The following is a 13015-nucleotide window of genomic DNA, read 5'->3' as shown; positions in this document are numbered from 1 at the left end:
AATGTGTGTGTGTGTGTGTGTGTGTGTGTAACATGGTAAGGCCTGTGGATTTTTATAGAGCCCGGGCTCTTAAGGTGAGTAAATTCTGTGGCCGACTCCATGACATCATGACGGATGAGTTAATCATATCAAAGTTTCATTGGATGAGTCACACAGGCGCTAAAAACCTGCTGGGATTCCCACTGTGAAGGTGCTACAATTGTCTCATTGGTCCAGATTTATTCTAAAAAAACACAGAGCTCGCTGCAAAGGAAAGGCATAAAAGTATAATATGGAGTAATGAGGGCTTAGCTAAGACTACATTTAAAAGTTTGCTCCTCACCTCGATGTAGCTTGCAGATGGCAGGATGCTAAAACAGCGTCTCCCTCAACACAAAGGACCGGGAGATGTAAAGTGACCTGCCCTCGATTGCTGCTGTCAGACCGCCGCTGGTCTCCAAACACATTAGTTTATGTAGCCGCCATGAGACCGATTCGCTCTTAATTGGAAAGTGAATGTATTGCACTGCATTACATCATATAACAATGGTGGCGGGGTAATTGCTGGACTGTGTTAACATAATTGAACATGGGCCTCTTTTATGTCTTCAGTGAAGACTTGGTTTTAAGGTCAAGGTATGAATGAGGATTAGGTTCAGTTTAGGGTAAAGGTTGGGGTTGCTAATGCTAATGCTGAATGTTCATGAAGGTCCTCACAAGTATAGAGTATCTTTGTAGAACACAGAGAGAGCCAAGCTTTTGTTTGAAATAAGCAGAGCGAGGTTTCTTCTTGCAACGGTTCGTATGATATTTTAAGAAATGTTCTGCCAAAATGTTGGTGCGGAAGCCAACTAATGCTGATGCTTTGCTGCAGGCCCACTTTTGCGCCTCATACAAACATACAAGGAAGCCTGTTTGACAAATGTTACATGATACTATTTAGCGTCTGTTTTAAGGTGTATTTTCTCCCTTTCTAACACGAGGGTGAAATGAAACTGTTTGGTATGTTAGTTATGTTTAGAAAACACATCAACGTCAACATAACGGTCATTTAAAAACAAACGTAACGGACTGAAACTCCGTCTATTTTTTCTCCTCTCGGTTTTGTGATGGGCCCTGAGCCGGGCCGCTGATAAAGCAGCGGAGGACAGTATACTGTGGTAGAAAAGCTGTTAATAAGCTAACGCCACCGGTAAAGCTAATTTAAAGCTAACTCTTGATAAAGCTAATGCCCGGCTTCATTAAACCGTCATCTAACGGAACAGATTTCTGTTGTCATGTTGTGTTTACATTCACTTTTAGTCGTGTTTGTCCGTCAGAACGGACACTAATCGATCACTAATCAGCTGAGATTCTCTGGAGTGTAACATGACGTTATGGAGTTTTTGAATATTTGTTGCCATTAGTCAGAGACAGACGAAAGTGAATCTTTTATTTATTTATTTATTATATTGGTTAGTTTCCCTGTTACACTTTTATTGCAGTGGCCTCGTCTGTACTTTCCTTTTTCATGTGAAATTATTCAGTAAATAAACAAGATATTAATTGAGTTACATAACTGATATATTAACATTGCATTGTACAAGAAAAAAAAATATATTTTTGTGTTTTGAATTTAATGCTAAAACAAAAGTTGGGCTTTTTGTCTTTTTATCCGATTAATAATCGATTAATCGTAGAAATAATCGACAGATTAATCATTTATCAAAATAGTTATTTGCAGCCCTACCCCAAATTGATGTCTATCTTTTTCCTACTTCCCCTAACACCACATGCTTGACAACCAGACGACCTGTTCAACAGCCATGTTTTATACCTGACCTTGATTTAAATGGGTCTAACGTGAGACTTTAATTTGACAATTTACAGATCATTACATTTGACAAATACAGTGTGTAGTATCACTAAAAAAGGATTGCAATTTCATCTTCATCATCTTCTGTGCGAGAATCCGTAAGCATCCATTTTTCTTTCACAGTTTGTTGCTGCAAGATTACTGAAGTAAGAAAAATGGAAAAATATAGATACCATACAAATTTATGGACCAACCATTGGGTCTGTGCAGCGTCTGTCTCATTCATTGTGTCCAACAGAATTTATATTTCCTGGCATGAAATCTGCCTCTGTAAACATTGAACATATTTACTGCATTCACGCCCATCAAGATTTGATTTCTTTCTGTTACAGATTGTCACATATTCAGAGACAGACAAAGACAGTAGGGAGAACAGATCCTGCTTCTTGTCTCGGACAATCCAATTTTACCCTGACAAATGTATCCTGTCATTTAATGTGTCAGCAGGTTCTTTGAGATTAACATGGATGTCCCTCCTAGACATTCTGTGTTCTAATGCATACATTATACAACAAGGGATATTTCCAGAGAAATAACATTAACTAGGAGGAGGGCGTTCAAATATGGACCCTATATTTGACAAAAATAAGCCTTAATCTGAAAATCAAATCAAATCAAATCAATCACATTGTATTTGTATAGTGCCAAATCATAACCAAAGTTATCTCGAGACACTTCACAAAAAGAGCAGGTCTAGACCGACTCTTTATGTGATTTAGAGAGAGAACTACATGAATCACCATGAGTAGGACTTGGCAACATTCGGCACATTGGCAAGGAGAAACCTCCTTTATCGGGCAGAAACCTCGAGAAGAACCAGACTCATGTTGAACAGCCGTCTGCCTCGGCTGGATGGGCCGAAAAGTGGGATAGAAGGAGATGCAGGATAGAGACAGGCAGAGAGAGCAACAACAACATATGTCCTTGTTACATCAACAACAACAGGTAATACATACTTATGGTTACAATGCCAGTAATAGTGGCACACAAGAGTAAAGATTAGCAAGGACAGCATAGTCATGATGAAAGGCTGATAATTATACATTAGCAAGAGAAGCATAGTAATGATAGCAGGCTTATAATAATGAATTAGCAGGGAAAACTGGCTGACTTCCTGTTGGGTTTTAGGTATGGGTGCAAGAGGATTTTTGTAGGTCTTTCAATGTGAAATATGCGTACCAAATTTCATAAACCTACGTGCAACTAACCTCTATGGGGACCCCTTTTTGAAGCTTTCTAGGGGGCGCTATGGAGCCATTTTGCAACACACATGGTCGAGGCCATCGCCAGACCTCATTTATGTGCAAAGTTTGGTGAGTTTTGGGGCATGTTAAAGCCGCAAAATATGTGATACATTCGGACAAAGAAAGAAACAATAATAATTCCCCTCACCCGTCGTTGACGGTGCTCGGGCCCTAATGAATGTGACAAGGAAGATGTGTCTCATCGCAACAACAGGATGTCTCTCTGTGCTGGGAGAAGTTTTCCCTGAGAGTCTTCTTTATCGCCAGCATAGTCCTCAAATATGGTAACGCCCCTCTGCGTCTCATATTGATTCACAAGGTACCCATAAAATGTCTGTTTTTTAAAATCGGGTACCCTATAGGATCTGACGAAACAGTATTTTAACAAACTCCAATGTTAACTTCTCTATGCAGTGGCAGTCAGGGTCAGTGGATGGGTCATAAAAAGCAGGACTATCATCCATTAGACAGTCTGGTCTAATGGATCAAAATTATTAAAAAAGGAAAACCTAAACGCTAAAACACTAAAGGGTAAAACAAACCAAACCACATGTTAGAAATGAAGAAAAAATACCTTAAAACAGAAGCTAAAGGAAAACCTTGAAACAGTTACCTCAAAAGAAGCCTAGCTCTATGCTAGAAAGGAAGAGAAAAAGGCCTTCAAACAGATGCTAAATGGTACCTTTAAATAGCCCTTATATATATACCTTGTGCGTCTGAATGAGATGCAAATTTGGAGAAGTGAAAAGGTCAAGTCATTTGACAACTTGGGATGAGAAAGCCTTTGTACTTATGTACTATAAAAGCTGCAAGCCGTCTGTTCGGTTTGCAAGTGCTTCCTGTTCTATTGTAGATTTTCTATATTGACACAAAGTTTAATAACTATGGCGAGATGACTTTATGATTTCTGAATTTGCACATGAAGAATGGGGCGTCTTTTGCCTGTAAAAAGGATCGGTTCTACGTGGAACTCTGTTTCTGTTTTGGACACTGCATTCTGTACAGCAGCTCGGAGTTCAGTTCTTAAAGTTGTCAACTTCATGCATCTTATGTATCAGGCCTACTATAGCACATCTCAACTCCCAGGCCTGAGCCTCCAAGGGACATAAACAAACCCTTCACAATTTACACTCAGCAATGCCCTGACCCTGCATTACTTACTCTATCCAGCCAGCATCTGCTGCTCAGTGAGTCAGCTTCCTATCAGCCGCTGCGTCCCGAGTCACTCTGGCATCCAGGAAAGAGTGTTCGGCAGAGATCCCCCCTAAGCTTAGCAAGAACTGCTGATCTCATCCAGCTACGCTTTTGTTTCCAGTAACAGTCAAGATAGTGTGTTTGAGTTTCCCTGGGTGACTGCAGGAGCTGTGTGTGCATGTGTGTGTGTGTGTCAGCTTTCCAACCATGTGAAAATCATCCAAAGTCAGCTGTGAGGGCGGGAGTGACGGGACGATAAGCTTCCAGAGAAGTTTGACTGAAAGTAATATTTTGGTGCGTCAAAACTTGCTCTACAGTTTGGCTATAGTTTGGAGGCATTTACGGTTATAAAGCCTGAATCTACTTTATTTTATCCTGTCATATTTGTGTGCTTAAAAGACTAAATGGAGTGCAGCCTTGCAAAGCTGACTGAAAAGGTACATGCTTTGTAAAAGGATGAAAAGCCATAGTATTCAATGGCTTCAAGGGAATTCAAATGCCACTAGAGATCCGACAGAAGCTTTAAAAAAAAAAAGGTGCTGTACGGTATAAAAATACAAAAAAAGGAAAAAACTATTCAAAATCAGGAGGTAGAAGAGGCAGATAATCAGCCTTGCGGGAGCTGAAAAGCCACTCTGAGCTGGAATTATTCGCATACCCGATTTACTTCCATATATGAGGTCTGTATACAGATGTAGATGCTACAAGTCCATTTTTAGACACAGCCACTGTGTGTGTGGAGAGGTGGCGCGTGGCTTCACCACCCCAAATAGGGATTGTTTACAGAAGCCATGCAGGACTGATCCAGCACAGACAGAAGTCCCACATGCCACTACATTAGCAAGAAACAACAAAAACAAACAAACCCAACAGATCTGTAAAGAATTAAGTAGCTGCACAGTCCTGCCAAGCTTTATTTATTCTCCAGCGGATGTGTTTGACTCTCGTGTCACATCAGCCAGCTATCACTACAGCTGAATTTGTTTTAAGTCAGACCGTTTAGTTTGAAGAGGCTTGTTTGACAGTGAAGCTGTGTTTAAATGTTGAACCTTGGAGACTTGGATGCATCTGGATGCTACAGAGACCTCTAACCACGACACATTTTCATCCTCAGTGACCAATAATCATGCCCTGATAAACACTGCCTGAACTGAGTGTCAGATATGTTACATTACAGCAGAAACAAAGGGAAAAAATTCATCCCTGAAACAATTTAAATTGTATTACCACTGCAGAGCATTAGCACTGTCCTCACAACAGTTTGGGAAGTTATAGCACATGGAATCACTTAAATTTGTGCAAATGTCCCATTTTTTCTCCTTTCAGTCAGCGTGAGATTCAAACTAGTGTGTTTCAGTTGGAAGTACTGTCTGTGCCTGCAACATGAAGGCTTTCAGGAAGTCAGGTGGTGTAGTTTAAAGAGCCAGAAAGTCCTCTAGGGTGGAAGTGAAGAGCAATAGACAGAGATGTGGACTTCAGACTTGGTGACTTGGACTCGAATCGACTCGAGTCACTGTTTTGATGACTTGACAAGAAATAAATGACTTGAGACTTGACTTGACTTGAGGCATGATGACTCGGATGATTTGCGTGTGTTCATGAGTTTGAATGTTAGCTGTTATATATAAAATGATGTAATTCAGTGTTGTCAAGTTTCTGTCTATTATCAAGTATGTACGCAGCGCAAACTGGGAATCATGATTGGACGACTCCAAAAGCTCCCCGGTATGTGATTGTCATGATTGGATGACTGGCTGTCAGTCAAACTCCTCGCTATGGCAACACGCAACATCAAAAACCCCTGACCTGATGTTTTTTCCCCAAAGAGAAGCCTCATCAGTCGAACTCATATGGTAGGGTCATCCTAGGGTCAAAAAGTGACTTGACTTGGGACTTGACTTGACATAACATAACCTTGACTTGACTTGCCCAAAAAAAATGACTCGAGACTTGCTTGGGACTTAAACAAAGATGACTTGGTCACAACACTGGTAATAGATGGGTCAAACAAACACTGGAGTTTCACCCAGGAGATCAAAGTTTGTGTCTGTGTGAGACCTGTTGGGATTAAGGTTAGACCTGTTAGCTAACCCTAACCCTAACCGACTCCAAGGCCATTACAAATATGTGAATGGACACAATTGATGTATGCAAATTTTAATAAAGTTACTTACCGAAGAAGGATCAACAAATATGTCAATCAGTAACATCACTGATGTACAATATATTCATGTGCTGATGAATCCAGCTGGGCGAGAGCCAGAGCAGCACTGGAGTTAGGTTTTAATTTCCTGTGAGCGCAAGGCCCAGGTGCTTTTTCCACCTTATACAGAGATGAGTGTATTGAAGGAGTTTCTAAGTGCAAAACAAAAAGGAAATCAGAGCAAAGATGCACAATGTAGCCTAACTAAACTTTTAAATTAGTTTGGGAATTCCCAATTCAATCAATTCCCACCCATATCAGAGACGGCACAAGCTTTAAAAGTATTTTTTAAACAAAGCTTAAGACATGGCTTAAGGCAAACCAGTCATGTGAACACTGGTTTTCACGTTTGTATGGAACCGTCCTCCAATATGGAGAGAAAGAAAGGTATATTTGCAATGTTGTTTTTGTGTCACACTGTTTTAATTGTTTGTATTGTAATGTGTATTGTAAGCTTCCTGCCCAGGGACCACAGATGTAAATTATAGCTAACTCTAGCCCAGCAGTTGTGTTGTGCATGGCCCCTGTCAAGGAAACTAATAAACTAAGCTAGTTTAATGAAAACCATGTTAACATAGTAATGTAATCCTGATTAATGATTAAATGGGATGCAACAAGATCAACTCTCAAACATGCACGGTTCCACAAATCCTGCAACATATTCTGGGTTACTAATGAATCAAAGCCTTGTCCTCAATCTACCTCAGCTCCACAAGAAGTTTCATCATGTTTCATTAAGGTCTGCAGCGCCTCACATCTCCCAGCATTCAGCAGCGATGCAAAACACCACAGGCAGAGCGAGTCTGGGTCAGTGAGTGTCTTTCCAACTAGCGCACAGTTACTGTAAGCATGACTAAATCCCTACCAGAGAGATACCAACAGTGAGTCCCCTCATCTCGTCTTCACAGGAACAATTCCCCAAAGCCTCGTAGTCCCCGCCTGTGGGCCCCAGACATATGTAATTAGGTATAAAATACAGCCGTGTGGAGGGTGGGGTGGACCCGGGACACTGTAACACCGAGGGGAGCTGAGGCTCCGGGCTGTGGAGCCTTGAGCTGCCACTGCACAGAGACAATTAGGTCCAAATGAAAAATTGATTTCCACTCATACTGAATGGATGTTAAAACAAAGCACGTAATAAATACCATCTGGTGACAGGCGGGAGTGCTGGCCACAGCAGACGAAGCCCCTTGTTAGCCTCGGCAGCGCCAGCGTATCGATCGCTTGCGGTGACAAAGGCGACTCTGAACGCGGCCTCGAAGATATATAATTCAATAAACATATCAGGAGGCCTCAGATTGTATGTGGCAACGTGGGCATACGGGTGCCACCTTTAATATGCTGCTGTTGGTTTGTCTGTTGGTAGCCCGCCAACGATTGATGGAGTGCACATGAAGCTTTCATGGATCAAAATATTGAGTTAAGCACCAAGATTGCTCCGTGTTGTTAGAGGCAGCATCACATATATGAAGTTATGCTGTGACTGCAGAGGTTCAGCAGCAATTGAGAAGAGTTTACTGTCATGGGCGAGTGTATATATGGAAAATTAGGTCACAAGACCATTTCACCAAGGATTTCACCCCAGAACGCCCCATATAGTTCCCCTTAAAGTTGCAAAGGTTTTCACTGAAATAATGTTTACAAAGTCTGTATCTATCATCGGATGAGTTAACACAATGAGCCTACGATCGAGCCTATTGCCCACTGATTAAGGCCCTTCCATTTGCATTATTCTGTATTACAAACTGACGTCTGAGTTGACATTTCTAGGAAAATAAAAAATGGCGTCAGTTACCCAGCCGTGGTTGGTCCAAAGTTTTCCTCCACAGCATGACTTTGTAACGGCTAACCAATTTGCTTCAAGAGGTTCAAGGCAATTTCAACGGCAACTGACTCACCTAAATGGAAAGCCTTAATGTTCAGTCATTTCATCCCATGCTTTCATGCCAAAAGCAGAGATGTTACAAACATTGGAGATGGCAACGACTGTGATTGGAGCTGGCGTGCACCATACCCTGGAGCTGAAGCAGGTACACAGAATTTAACTATTATTAGTTTGTTTATTCACACCTTTGATCTTCCAAATGTGACATGTCGATATATTTTCTCTGAAAAAAGGCCCAAATGTAAAGTAGGTCGAACCTTTTTTACAAAGTAAAAAGGTTAACGCTCAGCACTCCCTCAGGTGTTGTTAATTATTGTGGTAAATTACACCTCTGTTAAGGAGAGTGGGTGGAGCTATGATGGGAATTACCTGAAATCATTGTGTAACGATAAGATGAGTCAAGCCCACGTAGGTTAAATGAGTCAAAACAACCTTTGAAGACATAATTGTGTAGTCTTTTTTTGTTAAGTTTCCATGAGAACACTGGAGAAACATTTTTTCTAACTGTTTTATTGAATGTACATTAAACATTTTTGCAGATTTGGAAGTTTTGTCCAATGAAAGCCATAACGGACTTTACTTTTTATCCATATGAGGAAAGAATACTTCCCCAAAATGAATAAAGGGTCATAAACCACCACATTCACATACAAGTACAACTGCTGTTTTGAAATGCTCATAGCATTGTCTAATGAATAACATGAAGGTTAAAAAAAATCTGATGCCATCTGTAACACACGAGACCAACTGTTATCCTACAGAGAATGCATTATATGTATGCGAAAACACAAAGCAATGTTTTTTTCCTCCACCATCTTGGATCTTTTGGGGCTCGGAAACCAATTATTTTCACTTGTCATTCACTTGTGTGATCCTGAGCGTTTTACAGCTACAGCTGCAAGTGTTCTCCTTTTTTAAAGTCAAAACTGCTACATCACTGAAGCTCTACAAAAGGATTGTAGATCAACCTCTTGACACAAGTCAGTTGATACCTTCCAATACCCATACTATTTGACGTCTAATGCACTATGCCAAAAATACTGTGATGTCCTCATACCTCTGGCTGCATTTTTGCAGTTTACAAGCCAGCGAGCTTTTTTGGCTATTCTGACCCACAATCCTCTGCACAGCAGAAGATGCGTTACATCCACTGAGCCTTGTAGTAGTAGAAGTAGCAAAAGTACAGTATGCAATTTTGGACGCAGGATATGAATCAACCTATAGAGTAAAAAGTTACAAGTGGCCAGCAAGTTTGTCTCCGACTCCAACCACAGTGACCGATGATTACAAAGTGTTCCATCAAACCTAACACACATTATAATAAGGTTAGACTGAAGCACACTAATCTTTCCTTAGAGTTTTATCTCGGATCTAAAGTATGTAAAGAGCCTCGGATACCATCTTCTGTGATAGTAATGTTCTGTCAAATGTATGCTCTAATGGCGTTACAAACCTCAGGTGATGCAAAGCAAAGAGAAGCTGCACAGTCAGGTTAAAATCTGTGTGAATACATTTTCACAACATAGTTCTTTGGTGCTGTTGGATTAAAAAAAAAAAAATGTAACAAGGGTCAATCTGTCTTTTTTCTGGAGCTGTTTATCCTCTGACATTTCTCTGTTTAATTTTTCACATCAAAAAGCTCTTGTCTTTGTGGCAACGCTGTGTTGTCGGGCTGTAAATTGAAGGGGGTCTTCATTTAGGAATCCGTCCTCCGCTGAACCTGAGGAGGGATTTCTCCCTTGAAGCGATGCAGAAGAGTGTGATAGCATCACTAATCTTCGGGGGCTTTGTATGCACTTAGTATACCTCAGTAAATCAAGAGCGAGCGTAGATCTTCAAAAGAGACAGATGGAGAGAGAGGCAGAGAAACAGACACAGGCTGGACTAAAAAGGAAACAGACAGTAAATAAGGGAACAGACAAGGAAGGACATGATACACATATGAGGGATAAAGGAGGTAAGTAATAGGACAATGAGAAAGAAAATATATAGAGAGATATTCAAACACTAACTGCAAATTGATGGATGTTTATTTTAAGGAGCCTTTGTATAAAATATCGTCACAATTGAATTTTTGGCCAAAAAAAAAAAGAATCTAAAAAGCGTACATGTCAACCAGTCGAGATTCAGTGACAAACAGTCAGATTAACTGCTTGAGTAGACTTCTGACACATTTCAAAACACCTTCTTTTTTTACTATTTCTAATGCAAAAGGCTAAAGTGAGTTATGTGATAGAGTTTCAAGGGAGTATTCTGTCCCGATAAAGTTGAGTGCATTTACTGCCACTTTAAGAAATGAAGCAGATTAAAAAATAAGTAAGACAACAAAACCACAAAGACAGAAACTTAATTAATGTATACGGATGCGATTAAAATCCACACAGCCTCAAGCACATCTCACAGAGGACAATATATCTGCAGCACATCCACATGTCCAATTAAATGTTTCTTTACTTCTGTCTGCTCCTTGGTGCAACGTCAGACTTCATCAAGTCTGCCTATGAAGGGGAGACCCTTCCATCAAGGCCTTTAAATCTCTGTTTTGTTTGTGACCTTCAGGGCTACCTTACATTAAACAACAGCCAACAGAGCCTACATCAACTATTGAAGTAGGTATTTGACAAAAGCAGAAGGGCCCAAGTTTCATTTCTTTACTGATACGCTGCTTTAAAAAGACATTTCTGTGGCCGAAGCCAAAAAAAACAATGAGTTGCTTTTTGACTGCGGCAAATTAACGAGCAGCAGCAAAAGAATATGAAAGGAAGCAACTGCTAAGTACTGTGGCAACCAAGTCTAAAAGGCAGTCAAGACATTTTCCTTATTCTGAGAAACTGGACGGAAATGCAATCGCAAGCACAAATTCATTCTGAAAGTGATGTCTGAAATGTTGGTGACTAAAAGAACCACAGTGAGACCACGACCAGAAGCCTGACAGACTGGTCGGTGTTCAGAGCATTAGCCATCTTGTAATCTCAGGTATTGTGCAAATTGATCCACTTAACTTCAGTGATAACAAACTTCAACTACAATGATGAGGATTTTCTGTCTTCTCAGCTAGCACTTGCAGTTTGTGTACAATAACTCTCCAATAGGCCATTTTAGATTGAACATGTAGGCTTCTGAACCACATGGAATGTAACTGGTTTATAGAGATGTGTTAACGCTCGCTGCACTGTCGGGGACTTAGGGAATTCATTCAAGGGAAACACAGGGACACAACATCACTTCTTTACTCTCAGTGAAATTTATCAATATCATGAAAGGTTAAAATTAGTATGTTTTTGCTGTAGTAATCTCAGTAGAGACTAACAATAACATACCTGTTTGAAGTCAGTGATGTTTGTGTTTGTGGTGTTAAAGTGATAATCTTGAAGATTTTCATTTAAGTCACTATCTATCGCCGAATGGTGCAACACAATGGTGAAGGAGCCTATGGCCCACTGATGAAAGCATTTGCAGTATTACAGACTGGCTGTCTGTGGCGACTTTCGCGGAGAAAAATCACAAGCGGCGCCCAGTTAGTGACGCGTTTTCCATCAGCCAGCAGTGGTTGGTCTGCCAGAGAGGGTAGGCGGAGCTAAGTGGCTGCTTTTTCGGTCTCTCCAAGTGTTGCGAGTAAACAGTAATCTACTATGGCTGAACAAACAAAGAAAAGATGGATGACTACAGATACACCTTCAAAAATAAGAAACAAACTCGACGCTCAGATGAAGCAAACAGTCTGAAAAGGAAAGCGACCGTCAGCCAGGAAAATCTAGAGTTACAACCGGAGCCAACCGTGGACGTCACACATAAGTTTATCGCCACAGGTGAGATCTTCGACGTTACCACTTTAACACCCAGTTTAACTTCAGATCATGATTTTATTAAAAAGGAGACAGAATAGAGCAAGACAAGAGGAATATACTGATACTGATATAAGATATGATATATCATGTAGCAGTGGGACAGTGTTAGCAGTGCTGATTCCACTGAATGCCTTAATTGGACACACCCGACTTAATAATCACATGGGTTGTTTAGGGCATGTATTAAACACACTAAATCAGATCAGCTGCCTCCCCTTTAAACATATTTATTCATTGGTATTTAATAAAAGACATATTTCATTAATCTATCAAGGAGGAATGTGGGTGTAGTCAGTTAAAGGATGACATCAACCTCACCTCCCTGCGTGATTCTAAATAATCTCTTCCCGCCTTGTATGGACTCGGTGTTCTTTCACTTATAGACACTCCTTCTCGTTCTTTTCTCTTAGACCTTTTTCTAATCTGATATTACACAGAGCATTTAGCAGATACAGCTTAATTGTAATAAAGCCAGTAAATGTATAGTATCATTTTTGTGTTCATGTCGAAAGAGTAATCACTGAAAAACATCTCCAAAGGCTCCAGATGAGTTGGATCAGCAAATAGTTAAGTGCCTACAGCTGTGGGTTGGTGGGTGGAGTTAAACATATGGATGAGGGCTCCTGAGGTGAACACATGAGAGCACAGTCAAGGAGGCATATGAGGTCAGTGTTTGAGCAGTTTTCATTCCTCTTTGTAACAACAGAAACCTAAACAAGCCTTGGAGAGTTTCAACAAGTAAAGAGTTCTTCTTTCTTCAGCGAAGGACGTGGTTGAAGTTAGGACAAAAAAATATCATAACTTCCC

The sequence above is a fragment of the Semicossyphus pulcher genome, unplaced genomic scaffold (genome assembly GCF_022749685.1).
Source record: "Semicossyphus pulcher isolate SPU_LCO1_2020_fin unplaced genomic scaffold, fSemPul1.0.p SCAF_7, whole genome shotgun sequence".
Classification (NCBI taxonomy): domain Eukaryota; kingdom Metazoa; phylum Chordata; class Actinopteri; order Labriformes; family Labridae; genus Semicossyphus; species Semicossyphus pulcher.
The sequence above is the reverse complement of the archived record's forward strand: the minus strand, read 5'-3'. Positions refer to the sequence as shown.